This window comes from Syngnathus typhle, linkage group LG6 (assembly GCF_033458585.1).
Source record: "Syngnathus typhle isolate RoL2023-S1 ecotype Sweden linkage group LG6, RoL_Styp_1.0, whole genome shotgun sequence".
Classification (NCBI taxonomy): domain Eukaryota; kingdom Metazoa; phylum Chordata; class Actinopteri; order Syngnathiformes; family Syngnathidae; genus Syngnathus; species Syngnathus typhle.
Genome location: NC_083743.1, coordinates 2,596,239 through 2,607,720, shown reverse-complemented (window position 1 = coordinate 2,607,720; position 11,482 = coordinate 2,596,239).

The window sequence follows — 11,482 nt, the reverse complement described above, 5'->3', positions numbered from 1 at the left end:
AATGTTTAGGAAAAAGGTGTTATCTTATAGTTGTTACAAGAATAAAACATATTAATTTAAATTGATGTTAAAAATAGATGCGCTACTGGATTAACGTCAGAGTGAGAGAATGAAGTGGCTGGAATTCATTAGCCACTGCAACGTGACACTTTTTGAAATGGAATTAACCTCAGCGACCATTTAATGGCTTTGAAAATAAATACCAGCCTATTCAGACCTCATTTCAGGCTTTGTGACTTAACGTATCATTTATCTGAAATAAAGTCAATCCAATTAGCGTCGAGGCACTTGATATGAGAACAGACAGATGATACCGGAGAGGTTTTTTTTTTTTTTTTTTCTTTGCCTGGAAGAACTAAAGAGGAAGACTTTTTTTTGAATGTGATTAAACCTCAGGCGTTAATCATCTGGACGCCGCTCTCAACGAATCAAAGTAGCACCCATCACAAGGCAACATGGACTGGCTCCATGTCCACCTGAGAGGTGACTTTAATATTTGGTTGCTCCAAAAATAGGATTTGGCTGGCTTAGCGCCTTGCGAGATTTTCTGTGATGCGTCGTTTGATGAAAGCACCCTTGGTCGAAATTGAACAGGAAGTCGTCCATTTTGGTCGCAGGGGAAGTTTGGACTTGGGCTAGCCCCTAAAAGAGAATTCGTCCAAAGGAAGCAAGTAGACGACTATTGAAATAGTGATGGGGGGGACAGAGTGCGTCATTCGTTCTTTTCAAGATATTGATCTATATATAGGCGCTTTGTCAAAAATCGATAAGCAGGAAAAGCTGCCAATGGGTGGCGCTAAAAACGGCTCAGGCGTCCAAGATACAAGATGAGGAGGATGGAACACACGCGCGCGCGCGCCAGAGTGCGTGCACGCGCGCACAGCTGAGCGGAATGGAACGCAGTGCAGGTTAGTTCACGGACCGGCACTAGCTGGGACGCTGTTGACCGACCGGACCGGACCGGACTAGGGTTTGTGTTCGCCCCGGCTTTTTCTGCGCTTTCTTTCCTCGGTTTCTTTCCTCTTGAGCTTGGTTCGCGACCAGGTTCGGACACTCGGAGCTCGCTTGGAGCGGACGCCGCCACCACCAGCGAGGAAGAGAAGGACGACGAGGAGGAAGGAGCGAGCGAGAGAGAAAGAGACACCGGCTGGGACCATGCCTGGCTCCATGCCCATTACGGAGCGACCGCCTCCGCTAGGTGACGGCGGGAAACGCACGGCCGAAGCGGAGAAGACGGCCATGGCCGGCGGCGGCGGCGGCGGCGGCGGCGGCGACGGCGACGCGGATTCCGTCATGCTGCCGGCGGGCATCATCGACCCGTCGGTTCCCATCCGAGATATTCAAACCAAATTTGCGGTTCTCAGCGGACTCATTCAAGCCGGAGAGGTTAGCAACCGGGACATCGTGGAAACGCTGCTCAATTTGGTGAGTCAATTCGTTTTGCTTTGGCTGGCTGTAAATGTGGTTTTAATTATGATGACAGTTTGCATCTTAACATTATTTGAAATGTACCAGGAGTAAATATGAAGTCGTTGTATAGCAGAGTTGATTGATGGTGGGAGATAGTTTCCAAGTTGAGCACAACTTTCTGCTTGCCAGCTGCCCTTGAAATGAGTTATGACAGCAACAGATTTTTTTTTTTATACACCACACTGATTCCCAACCTTTTTACCAAGATTGTTATTTTACTACAGTGGTGCTTTGAGATACGAGACTTGTCCCGGCACAGCACTAACCAAAGACACCAAAAAGTTTTCACCCTATACTGAATATTGACAATCCCATCTCAATTTAATCTTTCACAGAGGAACAATTTGAAAAAAAATCCAAGTTCGATCTTTACGGCGATTCAAAAACAAAAATCCGCATGCTGAATCCAAAAGTGCAGTTTTTCCCAAAAAGCTTTTGGTGGTGTAAAAAGAACTACCGTTTTTTTCCTTGTATAATGCGCCCCCATGTATAATACGCACCCTAAAAATGGCATGTTGATGCTGGAAAAAAGCCTGTACCCATGTATAATACGCACCCAGATTTTGACTCCTACTTAAGTCGGTTAACGTAAGATTATTTCAGAAAAAAGATCATCTTTGGGAACAACCGGATGTTCTGCCGGTCAGTATCACTGCGCATGCGCTAGCATACTCAATAGCGAAGAAATGTTTCGGGTTTGTGTAGGGTACATTGTGACAGCAAACGAGCAGGTGATCTAGCAAGCGTCAGATACGAGAGCATTGTGTTCGTATGGAGTGTGTTTGAAGTGAACATCAGAGAAGAAAGCGCATCTGTAATGGCGGCCTCCGTATGATATCCGGATTAAAAACATTTTTGTACCCATGTATAATGCGCACCCCAGATTTTAGGACAATAAATTAGTTAAATTTTGCGCATTATACATGGAAAAAAACGGTAATTGGACTCCTCTTCAGCTCGCTGGCAAATTCTTTGTGCAGTCAGTCCCCAATAGGTCAAAACTATCAATATCTTCAAATCTGACAATTGGAGCTGGCTTTTCTACAGCGCTGGGCTGTGATGCATTTCCAAGCAGCAACTTCCCATCAGATTCGATTCCTCGTGGATTGTCGAGATGAAAGATTGTGGATTTATCCGCAAGGCTCTCACGTGGTGTTTGAATTTCCAAGCGTGCTCGACCGCTTGCGTTGCACCAGCGTCGTCACGCCTGCGTCTTTGCCTTCTCAAAGTCATTTCGGAGGCTCTTTGCTTTTCCGCGCCTTGATTGCCCTCATCCCATTCCCACGGTAACGTGCTAGCTAGCTAGCTAACAATCATAACATTGCAGGGACACGGGCCTTCACTTTTTCCCCGGCGCTCTTGATTATTCCTCTCCATTTGGTGATTTTTCTTTCAAATGGAAATGCTGCTTGGTTAAATCCCAGAGTGCAGCAACTGATAACAAACGTGCACAATTTCTTCTTTTTTTTCCCCCCCATCTCTTTTAAAAGCAGAGCAAAGGCTGCCGGTCCATTTCCTGCGTGTCAGCGAGGTCTTATTCTTCTCTTCCTGGGACCGTACGTCCTCCCATCGCCCGGAGGAACGTTCCCGGTGCGGCCTAATAGCTTTTCGCGGATATTTCTCCTGTTAGGTCGCCGGGCAAATGTTTACGACCGGCGCGGCTCGGGATTTAGCGCTTTACCAATAAAGCGTCCGAATATTTCAGATGGTTCGTAATACCGTTTCAAATTGCAATCCTCTCCTTAATGTCTCTGAGATTAGCAGCGGCGCGCTAACAATGGAAAATGAAGCCGAGGCGAACTCGAGCAGTTTGGTAAAAAGCCTTTGTGCATTTTATTGTTACGTTCTTCTTTCTTTGGGTTGTGCGAGTGTAGCTGATTTTTTGATTTTTGCCTGGGGAATTTCATTCGCGTTAGAATTGTGATTGTGACACCCACGAGGTCACGGAATGAAGTTGATGAAATATCTTGGGTTTGCAAGCATGGCGTCAGCCGTTGACTCGGGAGGGCCTGTTGATTGATGACCCGCGTGAACGCAATTTATCTGGCGGCTCCATTTCCCGTCTAATTAGAACGCGTCCGTGACTTTCTAGCAATAACATTTCTTCCCGTTCCAGACAACCTGTTGAAACGGGCGCCTCGAATTTGACTTTGCTGATGTTCTCGGAGCCGTCGTCCCTCGCTAACTTTGCTCATCTCCGAGCGGGTTGAATCTGTTCCTGGCACTCCACCAATGCCTCGATTGGATTCTTTGTCTTAATCTCGACGTCCCGGCAAACGGGAAAAGCCCGGCATGCGACGGGGGTGCTCATTTGTATGGAGATGAGCCGCGTATGCCGTCGGGCCGAGCGGCGCCGTGACAGCAAGCCAGCCAGCCGGTCGCCGTAGCGACACGCCGATGCAGAAATAGATGAAACCCGACGAGTGTCCCCGACTTGCGCAGTTGGTCCAAGAAGGCTCATTGCCTGCACGACTTAAATGAATCAAGATGTCGCATTTGACCCTCGGGAGTTAAAAACAAATCAAGTGTGCGGGATGTGCGCTGTGAATGCAGGACTAGAGAGTACGGCGGCCGTGCTATTTGACAAAACGCCGTTTGGGTGTATGTCTACGTAAGGAGTGTATTTGTGAATAATCTTTTTTAATATGGAGATACTCCCGATAATTAATCGTCATTTTGATAACTTTCTGGCCTTTCATCTCTGACAACCAGCGTAGCGTCCGCTTGGATTTAGCGTCTCTTGGCTGCGCTCCGAATGCGCCATTTAGCTCCGTAAACGTGTGCCGTCACTTTCTGTTTGCGTACGGAGGCCAGATTGTAAGCGGCAAGATGCTAAATCTGCGTCTGGGGCTAATCAGGCTATTAGTCGCACCACTCTGAAAGGAACATCTGGCTGGAGAGCCGCGGAGGATTAGAGTTCTCTCCAAGACCATTCGGCGTGGAATTAGTCGGCCTACGCGGAACACGGCTCGGGACGGCGGCGCCCGAGCGTCCCCGCCGTGGAAAATGCAGCGTGTTAGTGGAGATGAAAAGCTGCGGAGATTGTTCAAAGGCTGGCTTCTTGCCTCCGAGTGATGCTGCGGAATCTCCAATGCGGACGCAGTATTGAGCCGTTCGCCTTTTTTTGCAGCGTTGGAATATCAGACCTGCTTTTGTAAAACCTCCTTGCTGCAATGAACCCATTTCTACTCATCGTTTGAAAGCGTCAAGATATCACTCGGGTCAAGTTTCATCTTACGACATTTCAAAAGAAAACGACTTCATTATGAAAAACAAAAGTGCTCGTGCAAGGACCAACGACGCAACTTTGAATTCATGAATAAGGAAGCGCGAGCGAGATTGCCAGACTCGCTTTCATTGGGCGACGCTTGCGTTGATTGATTGACTTTTATGCCCGGACCCAGATGACCACCTTCTCATTTCCTTCCAGAGTTCCCAATTACGGAATAAATAACGGCTCTTGACACAAAGTAGCCCGTTGCTTAGCGTTGCTAAGGATCTGCAGAATGACTCTTGTGAGCGGAGGGAGGCAAGCGCATCTTTTACACGCCATTCTCCACCGGTGGCGCTTAACTGCTCGGTGGACGGCGCTCGTGTTCCTGCGCTCAGCCGTATGATTGCCGCGTGGTCGGGAAAGAAAACAGCCACTCCGGGCGTGACAGATTGGTATCAGTATTCTTAGAGGTGTTAAGAGGCCGCCCGGTATTCCGAGCACACTCCACACGCGCTACCGTTCACTAAACATTTGCGCTCGGCCGCCGTCGGGCTCTATCATCCGTCCGCCCAGTTATTATCTGGTGTTTATTCTGGCTGGGGGAAGCTGGAGCCTATCCAGCGCGTCGGCCTCGGCGTTTGAGGCTCCCTCGCTATCCAAACATGTGCTTTGTGAGGCTGCGGGAGACTCACAAGTACCTGCTGGGGCCAATTTACCGCAGTCGCATTGTTTCCAAGGAAACTGTCATTTTACAACGGCAAAAAATTAGCCGTTGCACAAACGACACATTAGCTTGAAACAGATGCCGCAATCTCAACATTAGCGAGCACGATGGCGGCAATTTCAAGCCGGCCGCCCTGTCACTCAGGAGGAATTCCTTTGTCCTCCTTTGTTCCTCTCGGCAAGCGCTTGGGTTCTCCGCCGCCGGTGCTCCCTCTCTGATTTAGAACTCCACCGTGATGATCAAAGTACAACATGGATTGACTATTCTTCCTTGAAGGCAGAGCCGACAGCGTTTCCCTTTCCTGTTTGTCTTGCAACTCCATTTAAATTTCTGACTGAAAGCAACATGTCAATCGGAAATTAGCGTTTCACCCGAAACCCATGCAGACGCATTTCCCCAAGCATTGAAGAAATCCGTCTCGCTAGCTAAGCTAGCCGGCCGGCTAAGTGTGCTTGTGCCCCGCAGTGTTGCTTTAGCAGCCTGTAACACCGTCTGGCGTAGCTGCGCCTCTTTGTGTGTGTGTGCGTGTTTGCCCGTGTGTGTTGGCGTGAACGACACCGATTGCTTTGTCGACGTTTGGCCCGCTCGACGCAAGCTGCATTCTGCTTGCGCTGCTCGGCAGATTGAGCCTGACAGGTTGTGTTGATGCAAGTAATTACACAGTAGACCAAGTCAGAGCATAAGCGAGCCATCACTCACAATAGCGCGCACACACACACACACACACACACCCTGGGTGGCACTTTGATGAAACGACTCGCCTCCATTCTGCGCCGCTGATACATTGGTTGGTGCACCGCAAGTGTCCGTCATGTTGGTATCCGGTCCAAACGGGTCCGAGGTTTTGCATTGATTTTCAGACGACGTCTTCCCATGTTGCTTGGGATCTTCCCGAAAGTCAGCATTCTTGCATTTGCTGCCTTCTCGAAGGACCGCCATTTGTTTTTGTTGCCTTTGAGACGCCGTGTCTGTTGTTTTTTTTTTCCCTTTGCTTTGAATGTCTGCCGAGCGTGGATCAAACCTTCCCCAGGCTGGCGGCGTTTCAATCATTCATTTTCTTTTTTTTGTCATCTTCTCACTGTAAACAAGAGCGAATCCTGAGAGAGAGAGAGAGGCTGACCGGCGAACGAAGCTTCCTTTGCGCTTTTCATTTCTTCCATTGCGATCAAGCAATTTGGTGGCTGCTACACGCTAAAGGCGGCTTTTGTTTGGCCCTTTTGCTCCGCAGTCTCATCACTTTTTCTTCAGGCCACCAGTCAAGAACGTCGCATTGTCCAAGACGGCAACTTGTCAGAAGAGAAAACGGGCCATCGGCCTTTGTCTTCTGACTCGTCGTGAGGTGCGAAACAAACGAGACTGACGTCAAGGTCACCGGTTTAACGGCAGCGTTAGCCAGTATGCTCCGGAGCTAATTAGCTGGCAAGTGCTTGAGTTATTGCCTCCGCGTCCACAGATGGACAGCGCGAGATGTTTGCTCGGCATAATGGGATTAAAACACCAGTTGAGGCCCAACGTCAGGAAGCTCTCAAGGTGACTGTCTGATAGGAGGAAATTTATGAACAAGGAAGCGGAGCGCTAATTTCATATTCGCTCTTCAGTTGATGACCTTGCGAGCAATATGGGAGACGTGCTGTTTCCAATCATCCGTGTGGGCGGGGCCCGGTGAGTGACTCGGGCGTCAGACGGCGCTAGCTCAGGTTACCTGTTTGCTAGCTAGGGAGCTCACGACGTGGCTCGAATATGTCGTTTTCCAATGCAAAAATGGAGCGCCGTGACTTTCGAAGCAAGCGCAAATCACAAAAGTCGTTCACAACAAAAGTCTTCCCAGTTGTTAATCCCATTTTTGTTTTCCTTCTCGCCTCTGACATCATAACAAATGCGTTGCCCGAGTCGCTGCAAGGTGAACGCACGATAAAGACTCGCCGGCGCTCGCGTTCGTCTGCCCCGGCTTTGTTGTGTTGGATGGAGATAGCGCGTATTCCAATTTGAACTCCCCGTGGAGTCGTAAAGCTTCTCGCCTGCGCTCTTTCCATTTTCATAACGGCAAGTCGGAGCCTCACCTTGACTTATGAGCGCCGCGAGTCCAAAAAACGTGCAAGCGGTTGCTTATTTGCTTCATTTTCTTTTCTTTTGTTTTGCAAACCTGAATTTGTTTTGAAGCCAAGGAACGTTGCAGTTGTTGGAAAAAAAAAAATGCTGTTCCGATTGGATTCATTTCAACGGGGAAAACTAGACTAGAGCATATTGTATGTTTTGCAATGTTCATGAAGCCATTCCGATTTCATTTCTTTTCTCAGGCGGCCATTTAGAAGTGTGACTAGTCTCATCTTGATTTCAAACGTTGGTCAGGGAAACATTTGCGGCTCTCCTAATGGACTCTTCCGCTGCCATACTTGAACCCGTCCTGCTGTTTTCCCCAATAAGACATCAGTCCTGTTCATCGTAAACCGTGACATGACCTCACTTGGGATTGCAACAGGTCGCCACGGCGACGGCTAACCTTCAGCCACGGCCTGATCAGGAGTGGCTAATTACGTCATCGCAGAAGTTTGTTTTGAAAGAAACGCTCTGTGCACTTTTTGCATCGGCCTTGCTGTGTTTTGCAGGGCGCCTCGCGGCTGAATAATGGATTTTGTTGACGTTCTAAAGCTGGATTTGATACCACGGGTCCAAGCGGCTAATCCCAAACGAATGGCTTCGGCCGATTTTTCTTGTTTGTTTGCATTCGCGTGAAACGAGCCTCACGCGCAAACGGCCAAGACGCACCACAGGAGCGCTCCAATAGTCCGACTGTCAATCAAGTCACTCCAGTTTGAATCGGGCAGCGCGAGCCCAACCGAGACCAATTAACGTGCCATTAGTTTGCGGCCGCCCGGTTGCAAAATCCCTTCCCCCGCTGTCGATGCTCCTTTGCAAATGAGTCCACGCGGCTTCTGAGCTCCTCGCTAATCCGAGCCGGAGTCGCTTAATTGAAATCCGATAAGGTATCCGCAAGGCTGTCTGCAAATACCTGTAGCTGCCTGGGACGCCGTCGAGACTTTCTGAATTGTCCCTGAAAATGGAACGCATCCAAAACATCTTGATGAGAAAGCTGCATGACAATTCTCATGCCATCTGTAGACCTGATGCAAACCCATGTGCCGTCACGCATTCGATCAAATAATTCTCTTTTTTTCCGAAATTTGATTCGCAATTCAATATAAATGTAAATGTAACTTGGTTACATATACATGTGTCAAGTTTTGTGTGAGCTCAATACCCGGCGCATAATCGGGCCGGCAGCTACTTAGCTAGCGTGGCTTCCCAGGCTCAAAAGATGAGAAGGCCCAATTTAGTCCGGCTGTCTGACAGCATGCCAATGCGCAAGGTGGACGTGGACATTTTTTGGGCATGCAGATGATCGGCTTAGGTCCGCTCTCGTTATTTGCCGCAGCAGTTAACTGACCGGCTGTGTTTGAGGATGGATTTGTCTCGGGCTCCTCTGCCGCATGTGCCCTGATTCTTTCCTCAAATGCGGCTCAGGCGTGCACGTGAGCGGCCACCTCATTAGCTTGCCGTGTACGCCTTTTCATTGTTTAACTGCAAATACAAGCGGCGTTCTTTTTGTGCGGTTGGAATAAAGCACCCTCCTAAGCTTTCTTCTTAAAATAACGGTGGTGGGAAAAAAAAAAACTGAGGATGTTGGAGTGTCTTGAGTAATTACAGATTAGAATAGCAACGCTTACAGTTTCCCGGTTCAACCTAACCTTGTAAAAACTACTACTGTGATCAAATATACATATATGTACTGTGGACAGAAAACTGGAAAAAAAAGGCCCAAAAATACACAAATATTAGATAGATATTCAATTATTAGGAGAAAAAAAAATGATATAATAATAATAATGTATATATCGACCAGAAAAAGAAGCCAATAAGACCACAGCAAAAATAGTATCAAAGTTCCAAAATAGTTGAAAGGGTCTGAAAGGTGCCCTGCGTTCCCCAAAGCGTTTGGTCCCAACTCGGTCGGGCCGTCTCCTTCAACTCCTCGTGTCCATTTTCATCCCAGCGATGACATCGGCTGTCAATCACCGTGATGCCCATTTTCCACCTGGACGCTCGGATGCTGCTCTCAGAGCAGCCATCTAGCCATCCCCAAACACGCACCCACGCACGCACGCGCACGGAGCATATGCTTCCTCGCCTGGGCTAATTTCATGCTTGTTGAACTTGATGAACCGCGTTATTGATTTGTTGTTTGCGACTTTCTTACCGATTATTTGTGACTAAAAGGGAGAGGGGGGGGCGGGGGGTGCGGCAGCGCCACTTTTCATTAAAAAAGAGGCTATTTTATTTTCACACATGATTAAATTGTGATCAAAGCTTTTAGAAGGCAAAGTGATGATGACCCTCCTCACTTCAGGCAGATGGAATCCCGTACGCACGCTTGCGGCGGTTCTTGTCAATTATCCAATGCCCCACCCCAAATGGATTTCACCGGGCTGAATCGATTTAAAATGAAGACGTGGTGGAAATTCAGGTCGTTAACATGACCATCGAGCGACGGGGTGATTAAAGGCAACGGCTAGTGCGCTAACGTCTCAAATGTCGTCGGCGCAGTTGGTGGGCGGCGAGTTCGATTTGGAAAGCAACTTCATCATCCAAGACGCCGCCGGCATCGGCTGCCTGCCGGCGGTGCTGGAGCGCTGCGACGTGGCCTGCCAGGCGGAAATCTGGAGCATGCTCGGCGCCATGCTCCGCAAGAGCGTGCGCAACCTGCAGATGAGCAGCGAGGTGGGCCTCATCCGCCGGCTGCTGCTCCGGATCGGCTCGGCCGACCACATGATTGCAGGTACCTGTGCAATTGCTACAAAAGTGCAAGATTAAAAAAGACAACCAAAAAAAGAGCCCAAGCACTTTGACACTTTTGCTTTATTGAAGACCTGCTGGTGGACATGCTGGGCGTGCTGGCCAGCTACAGCATCACGGTGCACGAGGTCAAGCTCCTCTTCAGCATGCTCCAAGGAGAAGGCGACCTCTGGGTGAGTCAAGACGAGCCGGCCCGGTCGAGCCGAGCCGCCCGACCCACTGCCGTCTCCTCTCTCTCCACAGCCCAAGCATGCGCTCAAAATGCTGACCGCCCTCAACCACATGCCCCACCCGCACGGACCCGACGCCTTCTTCAACTTCCCCGGCCGCAGCGCTGCTGTAAGTCGCCGCCCGCACTTTCAGTTTGTTTATTTCTCCCTCACACTCATCACGACAAAATCCTCCCTTTTTCTTTCCGATTTTCCCAAACACAAAGGTGCTAATTTCCGTGCACCATCCAAGAAAAATCTCATTCCGCGGCGGTTTTCTAAAAGCCAAGCTCTAAATGGCAGCTATTTCTTATGCAGCATTTAGCGCTCTGCAAGTTGTTTGTTGTATGAATAATAAATAAAGCTTTGCGCGCAAACAGCGCCAGCAAGGGTTAGATTTATTTAAAAAAGTCCAACACTTAATACATATTTAGCAGGAGCTGAATTCCTCGCACCGAGTCAGGTGATATTTATTTCTCAAAACGAGCTCAGGGGCGCAAGATGAATGTTTATGAGCTAAGCAAACATTTGGCACATTTGCATAGCCGTAAAACGGCGCAGTGGATCAGTGGACGAGTACTGGTCTCGCAATTCTAAGGGTGCACGTTCGATCCCCGACGCCATGTCCGAGCGTCCTTGAGCAAGGCGCTGAAGCGAATTCGCTAAGACAAATTTTGTGTGCACACGTGCGGCGGCGTAATGTGTCGGTCGGTGGTCTTCTCCGCAGGCCATCGCTTTACCTCCCATCGCCAAGTGGCCTTACCAGAACGGCTTCACGTTCAACACCTGGTTCAGGATGGATCCCTTGAGCAACATCAACGCGGATAAAGACAAGCCCTATCTCTACTGGTAAGCACACCCAACCAAAGGGGGGGGGGGGGGGGGGGCTTAGCAATGTCTGCTTAGCTTCATGCTAACAAACAATGCAAAACGGTTAGCACCAAGAGTTGCAGTTTTAGAAGCAATGGCTATTTGAACAAAAACGGTGGAGAAACACATGTAGACAGACAATTA